A 19,555-nucleotide genomic window follows, 5' to 3' on the forward strand; every position below is an offset into this window, starting at 1 on the left:
CTCCTCTCTGGAAGGGCCTGGGTAATACCCTTTGAGGTCTGCCTTCTGGAATTGCATAGAAGCAATGTGCTTCTGCCAGAATAGCATTTCTATTAGATCTATATCAGAATCCCTTTTTTTTTTTCTTAATTTAATGATTAACTACATCTGTTTCACTGGGTCTCCTTCTACATCTGAAATCCTCATGTCAAGCAATGTCATGTTAAAAACTGACTTCAGATATTGTGATGTTAGGCCCTGCAACTTCAAATTCTAAAATCTGCAGTTGACTTTGAACCAAAAGAAGATGAAGCACAGCCTGACCGTAACCTCTTCACCATGTTTTATAGTAGTTTGACGCAACAATTCTAATTCACATTTTGTGATCCTCAGAACATCAAAGTATTTTGTGTTTTTGTGTTACTCAACTCTGAAACCTCCAAATCCCATCGATCTGTTGACTGATTTAATATTGACTATTTTGAGTTTGTATTTGCTTTAGACTCTTGCATTTTGAAAGGGGGGAAAAGTTAAGTACACTTTGTTGATTTTATTTAAGTACACAGTACTGTTTGTGCCTGTGACATCTGCCTATCTGATCCTGCCTCCTTGTTAAAGAAAAACCCATAAAAACTGATGGAATGGTGCACTTTGTGATACGCCCGTGGTGACGAATCCTTTTCGTTTTCCTTTCCAGAATGAAGACCTGAATGACCTCAGCAAATCCTCCCTTTCCTCATGGGTACCCAGACTCTGAATATTTCACGATTCACAACCAGGACCTCACATCTTCTTCCTCAGTAGATGGTACGATGCATCCATTTCAGTTTGTTTACTTTCTACAATCCTCAGGAGTTCCTTGACTGAACTGCACGTACTATATTGTGCCAAGCAAAAAAGCACTGTGACACCAGAACCATGAGTCTGCATAAACTTCATCGTCAACCTTAAGGACATAGCTGGCCACGTGAGCTGATGTGCCCACCATCATGCCGCGAGAGAATGGGTTTACTCTCCTTGCATTTACAAGATCCATTTCATCTGCTGCTGAAACTGTGTATGACAAAGCATCGCTGTAAATTATTTCATCCAAAACTGTTCGCGTTGGGTGGAGAGAGTATTAAATATTTAACATAGGTTTTGATTTCTATGTGTAATTTTTTTAATTAAAATGTAACTTTTCTTACAGCACATCTTTTTTTTGGATGTGGAACTGAGGTATACTATGTTCTGTTGTAAAGAGTGGAGCAAATACTTAAAACAAGGCTAATGAGAGTAGACTAGGATACGATCCTTGTTTTAAGATTGTAATTCAGAAAAATAATATAATAAGAATCATAGTGCCATTAGATGGTTCTCAGTTGTATAGTTCTATTTGTGGATACTATCTCTTGTAATATAGCCCTGATGTTGAGCTGAGATCCTTACGAGAATTGATCTTCATTTTGTATTTTTTCCTGTAAGGCAGTAGGCCATGTTAATTAAACTGAAGAAGGATATATTCTACTGGGTGTTTTCAAGTGTCAGCTTAAAATTGGCCATTGAATGGAAGCAAAATTACAAGCAAAGGAAATCAAAGTCTTCCATTGTATATACTGTAAGGAGGAGGAGACTTGGGTGATCCCTTTAAATCAAGAGCTCTCTTTGGAATGAACAATGTGGGTGTTTGTAAATTCTGGAAATTTCTTTCTATTCATAATAAACTAGAGACTGTTGATCTTTTCTTCTCCCCTTCCCCCCACTTCTGTAAGCTTCCTGCTACCTTTTTTTTTTTTTTTTCCCCCATGCACTTGTTAGGATATTTTTTTTCTGGCATTGTCTCGAGAAAGGTGGTTAAGACAAGTGAGTGCTTGTCTTTGATTTCCAGCCGGGAGTTAAAATTCCAGAAAAATGGTTTTTATCATGACCAGGGCTACCTGTCACTTCCCACAAGACCCTATCTCTTGTTTCCTGAGACCATCCTGTGTTAGCTACATGAATGAACTGAATATAACTGGTTCCACTTGCCCTGGTGGGTCCTGGCCTATTAACAATTTAGTTAATAAAACCCAGTGCACAGAGAGCATGTCAAAGCATAATGACCGGCTCCTGAAACATCTAGCCAGCAGGGAAGATGTTAATCCTCTTCTTGTTTGAAATTTTTCCTTGTGAAAAAGAGAAGGCCGTGGATGTATTTAAAGATACTGCCCACGGTGTTTTTCATCTTTTTTGCCAGGAAACTTCCTAAAGGTTAAGTGAATTAATGCCAAGGTCGGGCTCCCTCAGAGTCTGTGGAAACTCTGCATCAGAATTTCCAGCCCTGCTGTGGAGGGGAGCAACATTTCATTTCTCTGATGGCTTGAGCTCCCTGGGTTGGGGAGGTGCTACCAGGAAGAGGCCAGGGCTGGGGACCACTGCGGTGGTTGCTGTCCCTCGGCCAGCCAGTCGGTGGCCGGGGGTGGGGTGGGGTGGGGGGGAATCCCTACTCTACTCAACAGGGAGTGGAGATAAATGGAACCCCTCATGCTGCTGAGGCCTGTGTTACTGTTAATTCAACCGGATGGCATGTACCTCACAGAATGTTGTACGAAGTTCATTGTTGCAGATTCTGACCATTTGCATGCTCATCAATTTCTAAGATGAATAGGTCTGTAGTCCTAAGAATCCATTGTTTTCAAGGAACTTGCATTTGCTGAATTACATCATTTCCTATGAGGAGAGAACACTACCAATTTTAAAAATCTGCTATGATTTTTTTTTTTTTTTACACTTTTATAAAAAAGACTTTCTTGGCCAAACCAACTTAAATTTTTTCAAGTATTCTGACTCCTACTCCTGCCTAGTTTAGGAAGAGAGCAAGCTGTCCTTTCTTCCATTGAGGACATAAGTAGTTAAAGAGACATCAGTGAACAAGGTCAGCCCCGACTGTCTTCCTATGAAGCTGGTTATTATTTCTCAAGGAAACTATACTTTGAATATGTATTACCGAGATACCTCTGCTTTGTGGAGTACCAACATGTTTTGGGTGAGAACAGAAATCAACAGACTGGAAAAACCATCTCTTGGTTAATTTCTCTGATGTTTTGTTGAGTCCAATAGCATAAAGGTAAAAATCCTATTTTAATAAGCTGCTTCTAGTAGTCCCTGAGCTGGGTTTGGTGGTGGAGTCAGACTGCACCAATTTAAAACTGGAAGTGGCCGGTATTTAAGGCAAAAACTCATGCTCTGCTTATAGAGGGCTTGACCTTGAGCGACATCAGCTGCTAAAATCCATGTGTTCAGTTCCTATTGAAAGCTGGCTTTTATCCATTTCCAAGTATTTGTAGGCCAGCCAAGGAATTACATTAATGGGGCTTCTCGTGGCCTCTGGTTAACCTATAAGTTAGTGGCTTTTTCCTCATGAGACCAATCTTTTATAGTGTTCTTTCTTAGAGACCTAGGCAGAGTTTTAAAATTCTCCTTTGTGGAAAGAACAAATATAGTTTATGACTTTGATGATATCTTCATTCTGGGCAGGGGAAAAAAAAAAAAAAAAGTCCTAGAACCAGCTAGAAGTGAAGAGAATCCATTAATGATCAACCCCCTGAGTCAATAATGACAATTCAGTACTGATGTTACGTTTGTGGCTATTTCTTGCTGACTTTCAAAGGTCAGGGACTCAATCTAGGTTGACGGCAAAAATGGGTTTACTAAAAATCATTGAGCCAAAAGTAGAGGTTTTTTTACGCTTTATTTCCCCCTGTTGTCTCCTACCTTTTAAATTTGAGACATTTAAAGGATTAAGAAACAATTTTACTATACTGTAATGAACAGTATAATACAATACTGAAGCCCTGTTTTGATTAATCTTGCATCCTGAATGCAATATGCTAGGTAGTTAAAAACTTTTATTTATTGCAGGTGGTTTAAAAATGGGAGGGGAGCTAATTGTCCAGTGACAGTAGAGCTATGGGAAATGGGAGAGATGTGAAGTGCTCTGAGTGCTTTGGCTAGAGCTCTGTGGGTCAGTCCATCATGCAGAGAGGCCCTGAAACCAGAGACCTGTGGGAAGTAAGACCTTGACTGGAGACAGAGAGGAGGACCCTTTGGAAGGCATGCAGAGGAGGATGGATGGAAGCCAAACATGAAATCGCTTTGCAATGACTTGACAGGGGAGTTGGTGTGCCTAGGACATCGTGTATGTTAGTTGGAGGTAATGCTGCATTCATAAACACTGCTAAAGAACTAGGGGAAGAAGCATGCACTCCTTGGAATGTGAGGAAATATGGCCTTGCCAATACTGAGAGAGAGACCTGTCTTGTGATCTTAGCTCTGGAGAGCAAAATACCCTTCTTGTCAGTAGAACTTCAAGGGTTAAACACTGGTACCTTTGATCATCTCCAAAGTCAAGCCAGATAAGATCTTGGAGGTCCCACCATAGCTCTGTCCAATCGTCTCCTAGGCACGGGTAGAGAATGTGTGGGTCGGATGCTATGTTGGGTTTCCCACAGCTTGTAACCAGAACATCCAGTTGGATGCTGAGAGGAGGCAGAAATATAGTGAAGGGGGTTGACCCTATTCTTAAGGAATTTAGCTTATAATTAGCTAATAAGATTAGAAAACATGGCTTAGCTGGAGAGTGATCTTCCTTTCATCATTTGTTGATGACTTGGCATTTGTGAATGTACACCAAGAGCTCTGGTGTTCTAGATCCTTGCCATTCACCTGACATTTAAATCTCCCTTTGCTTCTGTTAACTTCCCCAGTGTTAATCAACATGCCACGTAATAGGACAAATTCAGCAAACAGGAAAAAAAAAAAAAAACAATTTGTCTGTATTTGTATAAGCATTTTTAGTGCTGTTTTATTTTTGTTTTTGTTTTGTTTGTTGATCTTAGAACTTTGCCGTTGGCTTCAGAATGTAGTTCCCAGAACAATTTTTCTTACCAAGTTCTTTCCTTACACCTCTTGGCTGCAGGGTGGGCCAAATTAAATACATATATATTTTTTCATTTACTGTATGTGCAGTTTGGTTTATCATCTTCAGATGGTGGTGCTGCTGATGGTGCTACTTCATCTGTGTACAAAAGGACCAATGCATGGTCTGTGTTGCTACCAAAACATTATTGTATATACGTGTATAACATGTATTATGTATATATGTCATGGGTACCAGGCCAGGTATATAATTTTATTTAGAAGTGTTCTACTTTTCTGAGTTTTCTTTATAGTGTTATGCTTATTTTCAGTTTTGGGTTTTTTTGTTTTTTGTTTGTTTGTTTTTTTTTTCCTCCCTGATTCTGTCTGGTACTTAGAACTGTAGTGTCTTCATCGTTAATTAAAGAAAATTGTCTAAATGAATTCATGGATGTGAATGTTAGTGATCCTTAATGTTTTTGGTTGTGGGACATGAAACAGAAACTGCCAATGAAAAGTTGCTGGGGTCTTTGGGTAAGAGTGGTGTCCACTATTTAACATACTTTAATTAATAAATGATTTTAGAACAGAGAGGTTTGCCTGACATTATCCCTCTTTGGTTGGCTTTCAGAGGCCAAGAGGATAAAGAACTAGACCTCTGGAAAGATTTTAAGCTGCTTTTGTTGGTGGAAGTAAATGGGAAGAGGGAGTAGGGAGCAAAACTCCATCCTCCTCCGGATGACAAGGTAGAAGTTCTGTTGATAGGCCCTTTAAATAGCCTTGTGGAAACCTTCAGTGTGCACATGGATCCCCCAAGAGGCTGTTTAAATGCGGATTGGCATCGAGGGGTCATGGGCACGGTGCCCGAGACACATTACCATCACCCGGGTGGCTTTCAAAAACTTCAATGGTGGGACCAAGTCCAAGGTGCTGATTTACTTGGGGTGGGGTCTGGGCATTGGTTGCGGCTATGGGCCGCTGCTTTTTATACTCTCCGGGAGACTAGTACAGGGTCAGAGCTGAAAAACACTGTGGAGAAGGGTTGCCCAAACTTGTTGGACTAGAGTCACTTAGAGATGCTGATTCCCTGGAGCTCTCTAGGAAGGTGTGCTTAACTAGGTGGCTCATGGTGGGCGAGTTGGGAAATCCCAGTTTCTGTGCCAGTGGAACCTTTTGGATTGTTTCACCACTGGAAGGGATAGTACACCGATGGTTTTTGAAAATAATAAACCACCTTGCCAATAGAGAAACAGCCAACTTCCCCACCTTCTCCCAAACTGAGTTCTCTTACTCAAACAATTTAAACAGATGATTGGTGTGTCTCACATTGTTAGAGTGAACTCAAATTATTGAACGTTGTGGAAAGAGATTGGAAATTAATTTTTTAATTTCATTTTCTTAATCAGCATGATACTCCACTGAGAGTAAGAAGCCTGAGTTTTCTTACTTGGCACATGAGGCTGGAAGGGTCTTCCTGCAGTGTTGTAAATGATATCTTTGTTGTTCATAGGTAGCACAGAACATGATTGAATAAATGCTTGAAGTCATTCTTTCATCTTCACGTATATTAACTGTGTCCATTTACTTTAAAAGAAAAAAATAAAAACAATGACCACAACTAATTTTTCTCCCCCAGTGGTATCACAGTTAACATCACTCTAACTTCTGTTGAAATCATACGTAGACATCACTATTTAACGGTCATTTGAAGGAAGTCTAGTTGGGACAAATCGGTGGTATAATGTACAAAATAATCATCTTATTGCCTTTTGCACGCATACAGAAACAAACTATATCAAGTAAAATGTCAAGGGGCCTGTGAGAATTAATAATCGAGAATTTAGGATTATCTCTCTGATTCTGCTACAAATAGTGACATTTACGATCATAGGTTAGCTCCCATTCATCATAGAATTCACATTAATTATCTCACCCCATCCTTCCGGTAACCCACAGGTAGGTACTGCTTTTATCCCTGTTTCCCAGATGTGCAAGCAGAGGTGAGAAGGGGTGTGTCTGTGTCACCAGCTCTGATGCAACAGACCAGCCTCTCCAGTGAGGATGGCTTGACAGCTGAGTATGTATTCTTATCAGTGCCACTGCAAGTCTCTGGATTCCAAGTACTTAAACAATTAAGTTTTGGTCATGAAAAGCATTTATCACTGCAGCAGCATTGTGTCATGAATTTGCTGAGCAAGTATGATCTCATGGGAGCCCCAAAATGAAGCACTGTCCAACTTACAACTTTAACCCTACAAAGTAGCAGGGTCTTATTAGGTTTGTTTCCATCCTTTACCTTTATGTCTAGCTTAGTTTATTCGGGTCAAAAATTTCCTTCTGATTCCCTATTGTTTTTCTCCACAAATATCCCCCCTTTCAGCAACAGAACAGAAATACTCAGCTTTATTTGAAGAATGAGCTAGGGCAACAGGTGAAATATGAAAGGCACATAAAATCCAAACCCCTGGGTTTTTAGGAGTTCGGTTTTACATATTAACTCTGTAAACAGAAGTAAATCAGAGCTTCTTAAATTCTGTTAGAAATATGGTTGATCAGATAGATGACCAAGATTAGCCAGAGGAGAAAACATGAGCAGGTGGAAACATGAATTTCAACTAAAGAGTGAGACCTCACCTGAAGTAAAAGAATGATGGGACCTCCAGTCCAGGAATTCCCTCTCCTAGACCCTGCAGGGGAGGAAAAAGTTTCCCTCCACTTTTGAGGTCCCTGAACATTAAACTGGCAAAGACAGATTGACAGGGGGAGAGCATCCAAATTTATTCAGTGTAAGTGCTGCATAACATGGCCGCTTTCCTCAGGAAATGAAGACCCAAAGAAACAGCTAGATGAGGATGTTTTTAGGCCTGGTTTGATAAAAAGTGGGCAATTGTGGAGGAAGGCGAAAGGTTAAGGAGTCTGAGGCTATGGTAGTAAATAGGGAAACAGCGGAGTCAGCTTATTCTCATTCTTCTCAGACACCTCTTTGTCTTCGGAGATAAGTATGCTCTTTCCCTGTGGGGGTGGGGCAGGCACCACTCACATAACTGTGTCATGACCTGTTCCAGGGGAGAAGGTCAGAATGATCTTCCTGCTTCTGCTGCTTTCTTCAGTTTCTTCAGCTTAAAATATTTAATATTCTAAGGTGTCCTATTTGGGGGTAACATGTCCTGAACCCCACCAATCCATGGGGCTTCTCAAAGTTTGGACTATACATGAACTACACAGAATTTCCTGAAGAGCTGATAACAAATAGATTTTAACAAAGACCTCATGAGACCGTATTAGTAATCAGTTGTTTCCCTGGAACACACATCTCTCTGGGATTATTTTATACCCTGACCTTAGAAGAACATGTTGTTAGTGTTCACTAGGCATTATCCTTTCTGCTTTCTTCTGTATATATATATTGCTCCAAATCTTAAGCATCATGTGCTTAATAAGTATTATGTGCTTCTAAATGTGAGAAAAGAAATGATATTGCAGGAGATCCTCATTGCATCTGGAAAAAGCAATTTATAAAGTAGAAGTTAGTAAAATTGGCCTAAATTTAGGTAGGACATAGCATAAAAACAAAGGAATTAGGGAAACTTGTACTTACAGTATTATACAACATTATCCTGATTCTATAGAACAAAATCCTAAATGAAACAAAATATCCCAAAATATTAAGAAGTGGTATGTCAATGGCATTATAAATTATTTTAATTTTAGCTTTTCTATTTTTCCATAAGCTTTTCCAATTATCATATCTTGCTTTAATAATGCAAAACAAGGGCGCCTGGGTGGCTCAGTGGGTTAAGCTGCTGCCTTCGGCTCAGGTCATGATCTCAGGGTCCTGGGATCGAGTCCCGCATCGGGCTCTCTGCTCAGCAGGGAGCCTGCTTCCTCCTCTCTCTCTCTGCCTGCCTCTCTGCCTACTTGTGATCTCTCTCTGTCAAATAAATAAAATCTTAAAAAAAATGCAAAACAAAACAAAATATTTAAAAAACACAAAAGGAGTTGGATGGGAATCTCAGTGAATTCCCCACATGTCTGTATTTTCATACATCACACTATGCCATGATCAGGCAGTCATGGGTCAGACAATTGTAGCCTATAAACCAAATCCAGCCAGGGGCTTGTTTTTGTAAATAATGTTTTATTGGAACACAGTCTTGCTCATTCTTTTATGTATTGCCTATAACACTATCACAGCAGTTGGGACCAAGACCAAATGCCCTGCTCCCCCACGAAATAAAATACTATCTGGCCTTTATAGGAAATGTTTGCTGATCTCTATGAACTGATGTTTTTCAAGAGAGATATTTGGGATGAGGCAAAGTTTGTGCCCTGGGATTCTGAAATTCTGCAGTTGTGCTGAAAGGGTCTTAGGAAGTTCTGCAGCCACCATTATATTGCTGTTGGACAGAATTTATGATCAGATTTAGCAGAGTTTATTTATTAATCCCTGTACAGTTGCTCACTGAGGTACCCAAAGGACTTCTTTAAATTTCATATACAAACACTGAAGTACTTTCATAGTTAGGCAAGCAGAGTTGAATTAGAGTACATTTAGGATAATACTTTTTTTTGTTTTGTTTTTTGTACTTCTAGGTTAATAGCCAAAAGGCGGGGGGAGGGGTGAAGAAACCAATTAAAGGAGGTTTGGGTTTCCTCAAGAAATTCCAAAAGGAGTTCAAAGTAGTTTGTGGTATCCTCAACCAATCAGAGAGACAACAAACAGGCATCCTTTTCCAGTCTCCTTTTCTAACTTGTCATCAACTGTTGTGCCTAAACTGGAAATCAGAGCCAAGGGCATGAATTCCAGTCAGGAAGATAATACCTGGTAAACTATAAGACAAAGATAAGAGGTTTCAGGATTACTGGATTAAAAAAGAAAAAGAAGAGCCATTGTTATGAATTGAGTCATTAGCTAGGAAGGCAATTCCTTGGGTATTTTTTTGGTTATTATAGAGTATCAATATTTTATTCATCCATCACACCCCACAATATTATTGAGCAACTATTCTCTACTGTGTGTGAGAGATACCCTCATAATGACACAGTTCTTGCCTCCTTGGAGCTTGCACTGCAAGCAATCTCAGATCTGGACTACTTGTTTTACGCATAAGGAAATTGAATTTTAGTCCCACCCTCACTGACTATAACTTTATTTTTAAATTGAATTCATAGCAGATTGACTAAATGGATTCCTTAATGATGCCCTCCACTGCTGGTAAGTTTTGGGGGGAGGGGTCTTCCAGGGACCCAGTGTGTGAAGCTGATACATGGATTTGAGAAATCATGACTTTCAATGAGACCAGAAAACATCCTAGAATCACAGTGAGTAACTGCTGGATGGAGCCCTTTATCTGTCATCTGGTGCAACTTCTTATTCTCAGGTCCAGAAACTAGGGTCCCATGAGTTCACAACTTCTCCTGGATCACATATAGTGAAAACCCAAGGAACCCTCCCCACCACCGAACTCAACTTTACTGAGCATTGTGCTACATGCCTGTGTCTGGTCATGGATCAGCTCATGTTCCTGCATAACCTTTCATAGATATTATATAAAACACTATTTTAGAGAGTGGAAAAAAAAAAATCAAAGGCCTGAAGAAGAACTTGTCTAAGGTCCCTCAGTGAGTAAGTACAGATCTGGAAGCCCCACCCCATTCCAGTGAAGCCCAGAGCTTTGTTTTTAAAGTTTAGTAATGGAAAGACATGGCAATAACAACAAAAATCCATGTTCTTTGAAATCCTGGTTTATATTTATGACCCTAGGTTGTCAGAAAATGCCATGTGGAAAGTTCTTGATTTTACAGTCCAATACTCCAGACACAACCTGTACTCCCTCCCTGAGTCCCCTACCCCCAGGTCCAATTTTCTCTAGTGCTTTTGAGGGTTTCTGGTTAAGTCAGGATGAAGTGATTTTCCTCACAGGTTAAATGCAGCTTCTAATTTGCTTGTCACAGAAGATGGCAGCCAAATGCACACGCATATGCACACCACCCCACACACGTGTGCATGTGCACGCACACACACACACAAGCCCCCCCCCCCCATTCAGGAAGGAAATGTTAGTGAGGCATCTAAAATAGCCAACTTATTTTTTTTTAATTAGTGGCATGTTTCTGGTTTAAATTTGAATTGTTCATTTAATTTTACATCCCTTTCTCTTCCCCACCGCACACCAACTATCTCAGCAGGCACCCATACCCCATATGTGAACAAAAGTGGAGACTTCTGAATCTGGTTTACTTCATCTGCTGAAAAAGAAAATGAGTTTGGCTGAGCTAAACAAACTTCTCCCTGAACAGAGTATCCCTAATATTCCTGTTTGCTGAGATGTTTGACAGATGGGAATCTGATGGCAGGGGCGGGGAGGGGGTTCTTTTAATGGTGGTGTGACTACATTTCTTGTCTTTGCCTGGCCACTACCTGTGTGACTGTGTGCAAAGCCCTTCTCTACGGCCCTTCACTTCTTTGTTTATAAAATATGAGGGTTACTTAATTGTAATCTGGGCATCAGAAACTTGTCAACACAAAAATCTGATGTGATGTTTTCCACAGGGTTGGCAGTGGTCATCCCCCCCCCCCCCCCGGGAAGAAGGGACTGTGATTTCTAGTGGATTCAACAAAGATTCAGAGCAGAGAGAGAGTTTCTTAGAATCACAGAATTTTACAGTATTTATAATGCCCTGGCGAATGGTATAGAATTAGGGACTGGCCTAGGGCAAAAAAATCTTCTGTCAGCAAAGTCTGTCTCTAGAGTTTTCTCTCCCCAATTCTACACATTGGTTGAAGTGGGGTATTCCCTTCACCAAATATTTTTGTGGGGCCCAGGGTCTTTCTGGAGTGGAGAAAACACATCTGATAAACTATTTTTTCCAGAGGTATATAAAATGAATGTATTAGCTCCCAGGGTATTTGGCTCAAAAAAGAAAACATACCCAGAAGGAAGAGAACACTTTGGCAATCAGAAAGTAATTGCTAATGGTAGGATTTTAGGTACCCATGTGGGGTTTAAGAAGGGGTATTTAGTTTAGTTAAAGCAGATTAAATACTTTATAGGCACTGAGCCTTGGAAAGGATTTTGATGAGGCGATCCCTTTCTTCTACATGTAATTAAAATAAAACTTTACTTCGACGATGACATAATACTTGCATGTTTGCTAAATTAACAATAACCTCAATTTCTAGATTTTTGGAATGATTCCAATTCTGGGTAAATCCATCAAAGCTAAACTTTTTCTCTCTTGTGTTTTTGCCTGGCTGGTGCTCTCAAGCCTCTCCTGGGTTCAACGCCCTTGTCTTCGCATCCCTGAGGTCATTTTGGTAGGGGACCACCTACACGACCCACCCATGAGGTCGGCTCTGGCTCACTCAGTGATGAACCTTGCTTAATTGTTGGCACAAAAAGAACCGAAGCAGGAAAAGAATGAAAGAATTTCCTTCTGGCACACAAACAACTCCTACTTGTTGCTACTAACGGGAAATCTATTTTTACTCTTCCGTGCCCTAGCAAAGGAGCTGATCTTCATGACACAAAGAAACCCTCAGCCAAAAATTGAAAAAAAAAAAAAAAAGCATTTCTCTCTGGAAATTACAAACTCAAAAGAGGAAATCACACCACCGTATTCCAAGTAAGAAGATGATGCCCACTGTGTATGTTCCATACAAATGTTGAGTCCCCAGTGAAAACTTCCTCAATGCTCAAAGATTTTCAACAAAGATGACCACGCAGTTGAAATGCGCCATTTAATTTTTTCGTTTGTGGTCATGGAGACATAAGCTTTATTCTAGGAAAGGGTTGGAATTAGACAGTTCTAGGCCAACCAAGAAATCCTGTTTACTAAGAGACCACGGGAAAATTGCGTAGCTTCTTGGACCTGCGTTCTACCATATATAACGTGGAGATGATGTTATTTACTCTGAAAAGGTTTGGTACTCATTATAGAGACTCCCGCCATACCCGGGTCTATCGTTGGCCTATCGTTTTATATATATGTAGAGTTTAAAAAGCCTTAGATACAAGCAGCCTACCTTGCCTGGTTTTTATTCTGTATTTCCAGCCAAAAAAAAAAAGGTCCCATGCTCCAGGGAAAGCTGATGACAAAGCCTCAGGTGGAATTTTGTGATCTCTGTGTGGCTTCTCAGAAATGCACTCGTGCAGCTATTTGAGTGCAAGACTGGCACCCATGAGGAAACTGGGCATTAAGAACAGCAAACACGCCAGCCAGCCCTGCCGTTCATTCCAGCATTACTCTCCTCAAGATAGGAGCCCCGAAGGGACATTCGCCTCCCATCCAAGCACTATCACCTTTCCACTGGATTCCTGTAGGGTCCCTGGCTCTCACACTCCCTGCTCTTCTCAATACAGCTGTTCCGGTCTCACTGAGGCACCTTTTTGGGGATGTTTGTCTATTAGCAAAGGTCCCCTGCACCACTGGGCCCCGAGGGTTGGCTGGGCTTGAGTCCAACTCTTTTCCAATAGAAGATCAAACTTCATGAAGAAACAATACTGAAGAGAAAGCTGTTGTTTCTGCTGCATTGATAGGCTAGGTTCTCCCTGCCACAGAGCTCTTAGAGAGGAGGGTGTCCAGGGGGCCCCACTAGGGGACATTCAGACACCCCATGTTGTGGAGAGAGCCTTCTGCCCAAGACAAAAAAGCCGGGGGGGGGGGCGGGGCTGAGCAGGCCCTGTCTCTGGTCAATGTCCTCTCACCCTGTTTCGTCCCTGCTCCTGCCTTTCATTTGTCTTTCCCTCCATTTTAGGGCTGGGCCAACCTCACATGGCATTATTTTTAGTTCTCACAGGGGAACACTGACTTGTCTCTCTCCTGCTTTCCTTTCCCCCCTCATCAAGGATGTGCGATTGTTTTTCTGCCTTGTGTTCAGGGGCTCGGGAACATCATGTGCTTGCTTATGTTTAACCCCTTGCATTTCCCCGAGGTGCTTTGTTCAGTCGCTCATGAACTTTTAATTTTTTCCAGGCTTGTGTGTTTTGTCCAGACTGCAGCTTTTCTGGAGCTTGGCCCGCCTCTTTGTTTTGGGGGAAGCTTATTGCTTCACAGTGAGACCATCTGACAGTTGTTATCTGTGACCTGAAAGCCAGAGGCAGCCAGGAGACTGTTCTTCTCGAAGACCTCCCAGGTTCCCAGCCCCCACCGCCATCTGGGACCACCCCAGGAAAGAGACCAGTGTGACACCAAATGTTCACAGGAGGATGGAGGTTTTTCTCCACCCATCAAGGCCAGCCTAGGTCTGTCCTTGAACCCCAACAAGGGGGAAAACCATCAGATTCATCTGTGTGGGTGTCTACTAGGATCTTCCCCCACCCCCCGCCCCCACCTCGGGCTCTCCCTCTCTTTCTCTCTTCCTGGCTTCCTCCCTTCCCTTCCTCTCTAGTTTCTCAAAAATCTGTGGGCCCAGCTGCTGGCTAACAGCTCTCCAGGAGGCAAACACAATGGCAGATGAAACACTGAATACAAACCAGTGCACTGTGTCTTTCCGGGAGGTTCCCATTCACACAGAGAATCAAACCCGTGCTCTTGACCAGGGCCAGCAGGACTCTGAAGGACAGGTCCCTGCCTGTCTCTCCTGTCTGATCCCTTTCATACTCTCCTTCACTCATTCTGCTGTCAGCTCATTCCCCACCCAGACCCTTCACAGCCTTGCCCCCTCCTCTGAAATGCCCTGGCTTCAGAGCTTCTCGGAGGTCCTTCCCTCTCATCCACCAGGAGACCGCTCTGTCCAAGCTCCTTTCCCAGAACTGGCCTTTGCTCCCTCCCCTGCCTCTCTTGCCCTCCATGGGATATTTCGAATTTCTTCACAGTGCAATCGTCATCTCAAATTATCTCTGTATTTCTTAGTTTGCTTGTTTACCTTCTGCCTTTATCCCGCAAACCCTCTGTCTTTTGCTCCAAGCCGGCCCCCGGTGCCTGACACAGACTTTGACTTCGATAAATATCTGTTGTATAAATGGATAAATAAATACTTTAGTCGGGGATGTAAGAATTAACCAAAATAACATCACAAATAACGATAATAATAATAGCGTTTGACTTCTCTTGGTATTTTACCAAGCGTTGTGTTTTGCGTATGCTATCTCCAATCTTCAAAACAATTCTGAGAGAGAATATTATTTTTATGTTTTGCACACCGCCCCCCCACCGCCTCGCCCCAAAAGGAGGCTTCCAAAAGTTGGTATTTTCCCAAGGCCACCCACCTAGTGAAGGATGGACCTGGGATCTGTCCTCAGACAGGTCTGACTCTAAAGCCAGAAGCTCTTTCCTCTTGACCATGATGTCTAATACACGTAAACAACTATAATACAAGCCAGAAAGAGATAAACTCCATGAGAGGCACAGATAAAAGATCATGGGAATTCAAAGGAGGAAGAAGTGGCCTCTGGAAGAGGGAACAGGAAAGCCTTGTGACAAGGTGATTTTGTTTTTCTGGACCTGTGCCCCTGACGACTCAGGGGAGGGTGGGGGAGGGGGGATCTGGACAGTTGGAGGTGGGATGTGAAACCCCAGGCGTGTTGAAATCAAACCCCAGTGTGCTCGCACACGCATTGTGGTGGAGGGCAGAAAGGCAACAACAAGACGATTTTAAATTCAATACCGAGAAAGCTAGCAGTTGTAATAGGGAGTGTTTTCTTCTTGTCTCCAGTCCTAACTCTGATTATTATTTAAAGACAAAAGCACACATCTGTATCTATTAGGGTAAGAGCTTCAAATAAACAGCTATTATCTCACATTTCTGTTTAAGCAAACCTCACTATTTATCCACACACACACAAAAATGTATTTTCCTCCTGAGTCATATCTGAAATTCAGATGTAGTCTAAATGTTCCCAGGCCTATCTGGCCTGAGGGTCACATGTGACCACATTGCCACTGAAACCCAAATTTCCAGGATTCAGTGTCCCCATCTCCTCTTTAGGACTTACATTCTGTTCCCTGCAAAATCTCTGACCTGATTCTCCTTGAGTTTTCAGGGACACATCAGCTGTGTTTGCAGCCGAGTCCTTCCCACTTGCTCTACTTTGCCCTCTTTCTGCTGCTGGTGCTGCAGCCTTCACAGGCTCATGAACTCAGTGCCTTGGGCCAAGCCCCCCCTGTGGCTCCAAACCCAGATTCCCAGCCTCCAAACCGGCTGCATTCCTCTCAGTCTTCCTGGCACTGGAGCTGTACGCTGTGGTCCTCACAGAACAGGGACAAAGGCCTTCTCTCTTCTGAGCCTACGACCTGGTGGCGGAGAGCTGGCAACCAGAATCGAAAGCACAGAAAAAGGCCTGGCAGTCACCAGGACTCCATTTAGATCCATACCGATGTGTTGTTATGGGACGGAATGTAAGTGTTATAAATCCTGATGATGTCAATGTGATCATAATAGTGTGACATAGCAGAGATTGCCTAGGTGAGCTGATTTCCTGATCTCTCAGACAGAGAAAACATAATTTATAGCTGATACACCAAATGTTAGAAGTAAAAGTATATTCAAAGTGTAAAAATAAATATTCGGAACTAAAATTGATAGTGGAGGAAAGAACTGTGGGGAGGAAATAGAACTATAATAATTCTGATCTACTGGTTGCCTTCCGGTCATATATCACAGTTTAGTATGATAAAGAGTATAACTCAGAGCAAGGTTCTAACAGTTTTGAATATACATAAGCCTAAGAGTGTAGTATCAACGTGCATAAAGAAAATATATTCAATACAACAAGATACGGGCAAAAATACTTTCTAGGAAGAGACTTGCTTGCATTCTCCTAGTCCATGGCAGGTCAAGGGAATAAAAATTCGTAAAAGTGGTAAAAGACCTACACAAAAAATTGACAAATGGAAATCCAGCTGCTATATCTCATACACTGTTCCATGAACACAGAGCATACCTTTTTCCCTAAGTGTCCATGGAACATTCATTAAAAAAGTCCATGTATTGGGACACAAAGAAACTAAGCAAAGTCCAGTCTATACAAAAATCATCTCCTGATTATTATGGAAAAAATTAGAAGAAAACAAACAAAGACAAGAGTTCTACTCACCTGGAATTTTTTTTTTTTTTAATGTTTCTTAGGTAGCTCTTGGATCACACAGGAATCCAAAACCAAAATTATGGAATGTTTAGGAAATAATGAAAATGAAAATATTACCTAACAGAACTTGTGTTATAAAACTATAAATTCTACTCTACTCTCTTTAATTGTAATAAAAAAAAATGAAAATAAACTAACAAGAAAGAATAAACCAAAGGAAAGTAGGAGAAAATATGAAAGAGGAAAATATAAATTGATAAAATAAAGTCACCCCCCCCCAATCTGTTTTGTTTTGTTTTGTTTTTTGTTTTTTTAAAGGAGCAATGCAAAGCAAAACTATCAGCTAATCCAAGTAAGTGAAGAAAGAAGACACAAATCATAGAGGGGTGCCTGGTTGGCTCAGTCCAAGGAACACAGGACTCTTGATCTCAGGGTTGTGAGTTTGAGCCCCACATTGGATGTAGAGATTATGTAAACAAACAAACAAACAAACAAACTTAAAAAAAAGAAAGAAAAGGAAAGAACCATAGGGAAAAAAAGGGATTAAAAGACATTCATGGAATGGACTACATCCCTTCATAAAAATAAATGTGTGACCTTGGTTGTAAGGGATACTTTTTCTAGGATAACAAGTTATAGAAACTGATCCCAGAATAGGTAGGAGTTGGAAATATTAGAAAATAACAAAAGGAAATCTTAAAACTCATGTATTTGGAAGCTAAGTAACACAATTATATAACTCTCAAGTCAAGATGCAAATTTCAAGGAAAATTGGGAAGTATTTACTAATGAACAATATGAGAATACTATAGTTCAAAATTTGTGGGACATCACAAATACTCATACTCAAAAGTTCACAGAAGACTTCTCTGTATTAACCTCAAGTTGGAAACAAGTCGAATGCTCCTTAACAGATGAGCAGCTAAACAAATTGTGGTATATCTGTAGAGTGGACTAACACTCGGGAATAACAAGGAATGAAGTATTGATTCACTCAAGAGGATGGACCTGCGAATGGTCCAGGGATGGACCTCAAAGACATTATACTGAGTAAAAGACACCAGGCATAAAATAGTACCTTCTGTATGTTTCCATTTATATACAAAACTGATCTGTAGATCAGTGGTTGCTTTGGTGAAGAGTCAGAAAAAACTGACTAGCAAGGGGCAGGAGGGAACATTTTGGAAGATAATGGTAATGTGACTGTGGCTGGTCACTCAGTGGGATGGATGCATAAGTTTAAACAACAAACTGTCCACTTAAAATGACTACCTTTTATTTAATTTAAATTACATCTCGGGGCACCTGGGTGGCTCAGTGGGTTGGACCTCTGCCTTCAGCTCAGGTCATGATCTCACGGTCTTGGGATGGAGCCCCTAGTCGGGCTCTTTGCTCGGCAGGGAGCCTGCGTCCCCTCTCTCTCTCTCTCTGCCTGTCTCTTTGCCTACTTGTGATCTCTGTCTGTCAAGTAAATAAATAAATTTTTTTTAAAAATTACATCTCAAAAACGTTGGTTTTTAAACAGCATATGTGACAGCATAGCAGTACTCTGAAATACACTTGGAAACACGGAAGATTAAAAAATAAATAGGCTAATCAAAGACATGGAGAGTTATTCGTGCTCTTGGTGGCAACAAATTTACCCATAATTTCGGTACAACCCTAATCAAAATAACATTTAGATTTTCAAAAAGAAACTTGATAAACTTATCCTAAAATGTACATGGAGGAGTGAAGTTCTACAAATTGTTAAGCAATCCGAAAAGGAGACATGGTGTGGAATTTGTCCTACCAGTTGTTATGACAGAAGTCACAGACTTAGTTTTATAAAAGGAGGGTTAATACTAGATCATTCTATCAGACCAACGATCAAGATACAGAGCCTAAGGCCAGAGTCCTGAATGTATGGTCTTTCATAAATTATGTTTAAAGCTAAAACTACAGCATAAGTCTGGGTTCTCTGGAGAGACAGAACCAGTAGGATATGTGTGTCCATAGATTTATTTTAAGGAATTGGCTCTCAGAATGTTTATAGTTTATCTAAACTTCTCCATGGTACTGCTGCCTTGGCATCCATCTTATTTGGCCAAGCAGCCACTGGGAGCCTTAACCCGTCTCTTGTCCTTCAGGCAAGCCCATGCCCTAGATAACAGCCCGCAGGGTCACAAGTAAGTGTAGGTTATTGATGTGACTTCCACAAATGTCCTTGTAGCAAACAGTCTCCCATACACCCTGGACCTTCCCCTTGGATAGAATCCCCATGGAGCTTGCCAAAATCCTGATTTTCTTAAATTTGAATTTACCAATCTTTCCTTAATCTACCACTCTACCCGCAGATCCTAATAAAGGCATGTGCCCTAGCTCCTGTCACTTTCTCTACCTGCTCCCTCCCTTGCCTTTCCCATGAGGAACTTCGAAGAATGCTATGTATTTCCTCCAGCACCTGTGAGTAATAAAATTCTCTATTTCAATTTCTTCTGTGGTCTTTTACTGAACTATGACTCACCATCCAGCTCCCTGAACCTTCACTAAACGAGTGTTAATTGTAACAAAGTAGTAACACATGATTATGAAGGCTGGCAGATCCAAAGTCTAGAGGGTGAGCCAGCAAACTGGATAACCATAGAAGTAATGCTGATGCTGCAGTTTAAGTCTAAAGGCGAGCTGCCCCA

The 19,555-nt window shown here is 41.3% G+C and overlaps 1 protein-coding gene and 1 long non-coding RNA gene across 2 annotated transcripts in view; one reads left to right on the forward strand and one right to left on the reverse strand.

Annotated features, from left to right (window-relative positions):
* The window catches only part of IRS1 (insulin receptor substrate 1), a 63,429-nt gene extending 58,131 nt beyond the window's left edge, over nt 1–5,298 (forward strand). The window contains exon 2 of the mRNA XM_082691065.1: nt 677–5,298. The gene's annotated coding sequence lies outside the window, so the exon portion shown is untranslated. The remainder of the gene's footprint in view (nt 1–676) is intronic.
* Nucleotides 5,016–16,151, reverse strand: LOC309844356. The gene is made up of 2 exons (XR_014300629.1): nt 15,792–16,151; nt 5,016–6,438 (listed from the first exon to the last, which is right to left on the reverse strand). It is a non-coding gene; the product is annotated as an uncharacterized lncRNA (long non-coding RNA).
* Nucleotides 16,152–19,555: the final 3,404 nt, after the last annotated feature.

The sequence above is a fragment of the Mustela nivalis genome (genome assembly GCF_964662115.1).
Source record: "Mustela nivalis genome assembly, chromosome: 11".
Lineage (NCBI taxonomy): Eukaryota > Metazoa > Chordata > Mammalia > Carnivora > Mustelidae > Mustela > Mustela nivalis.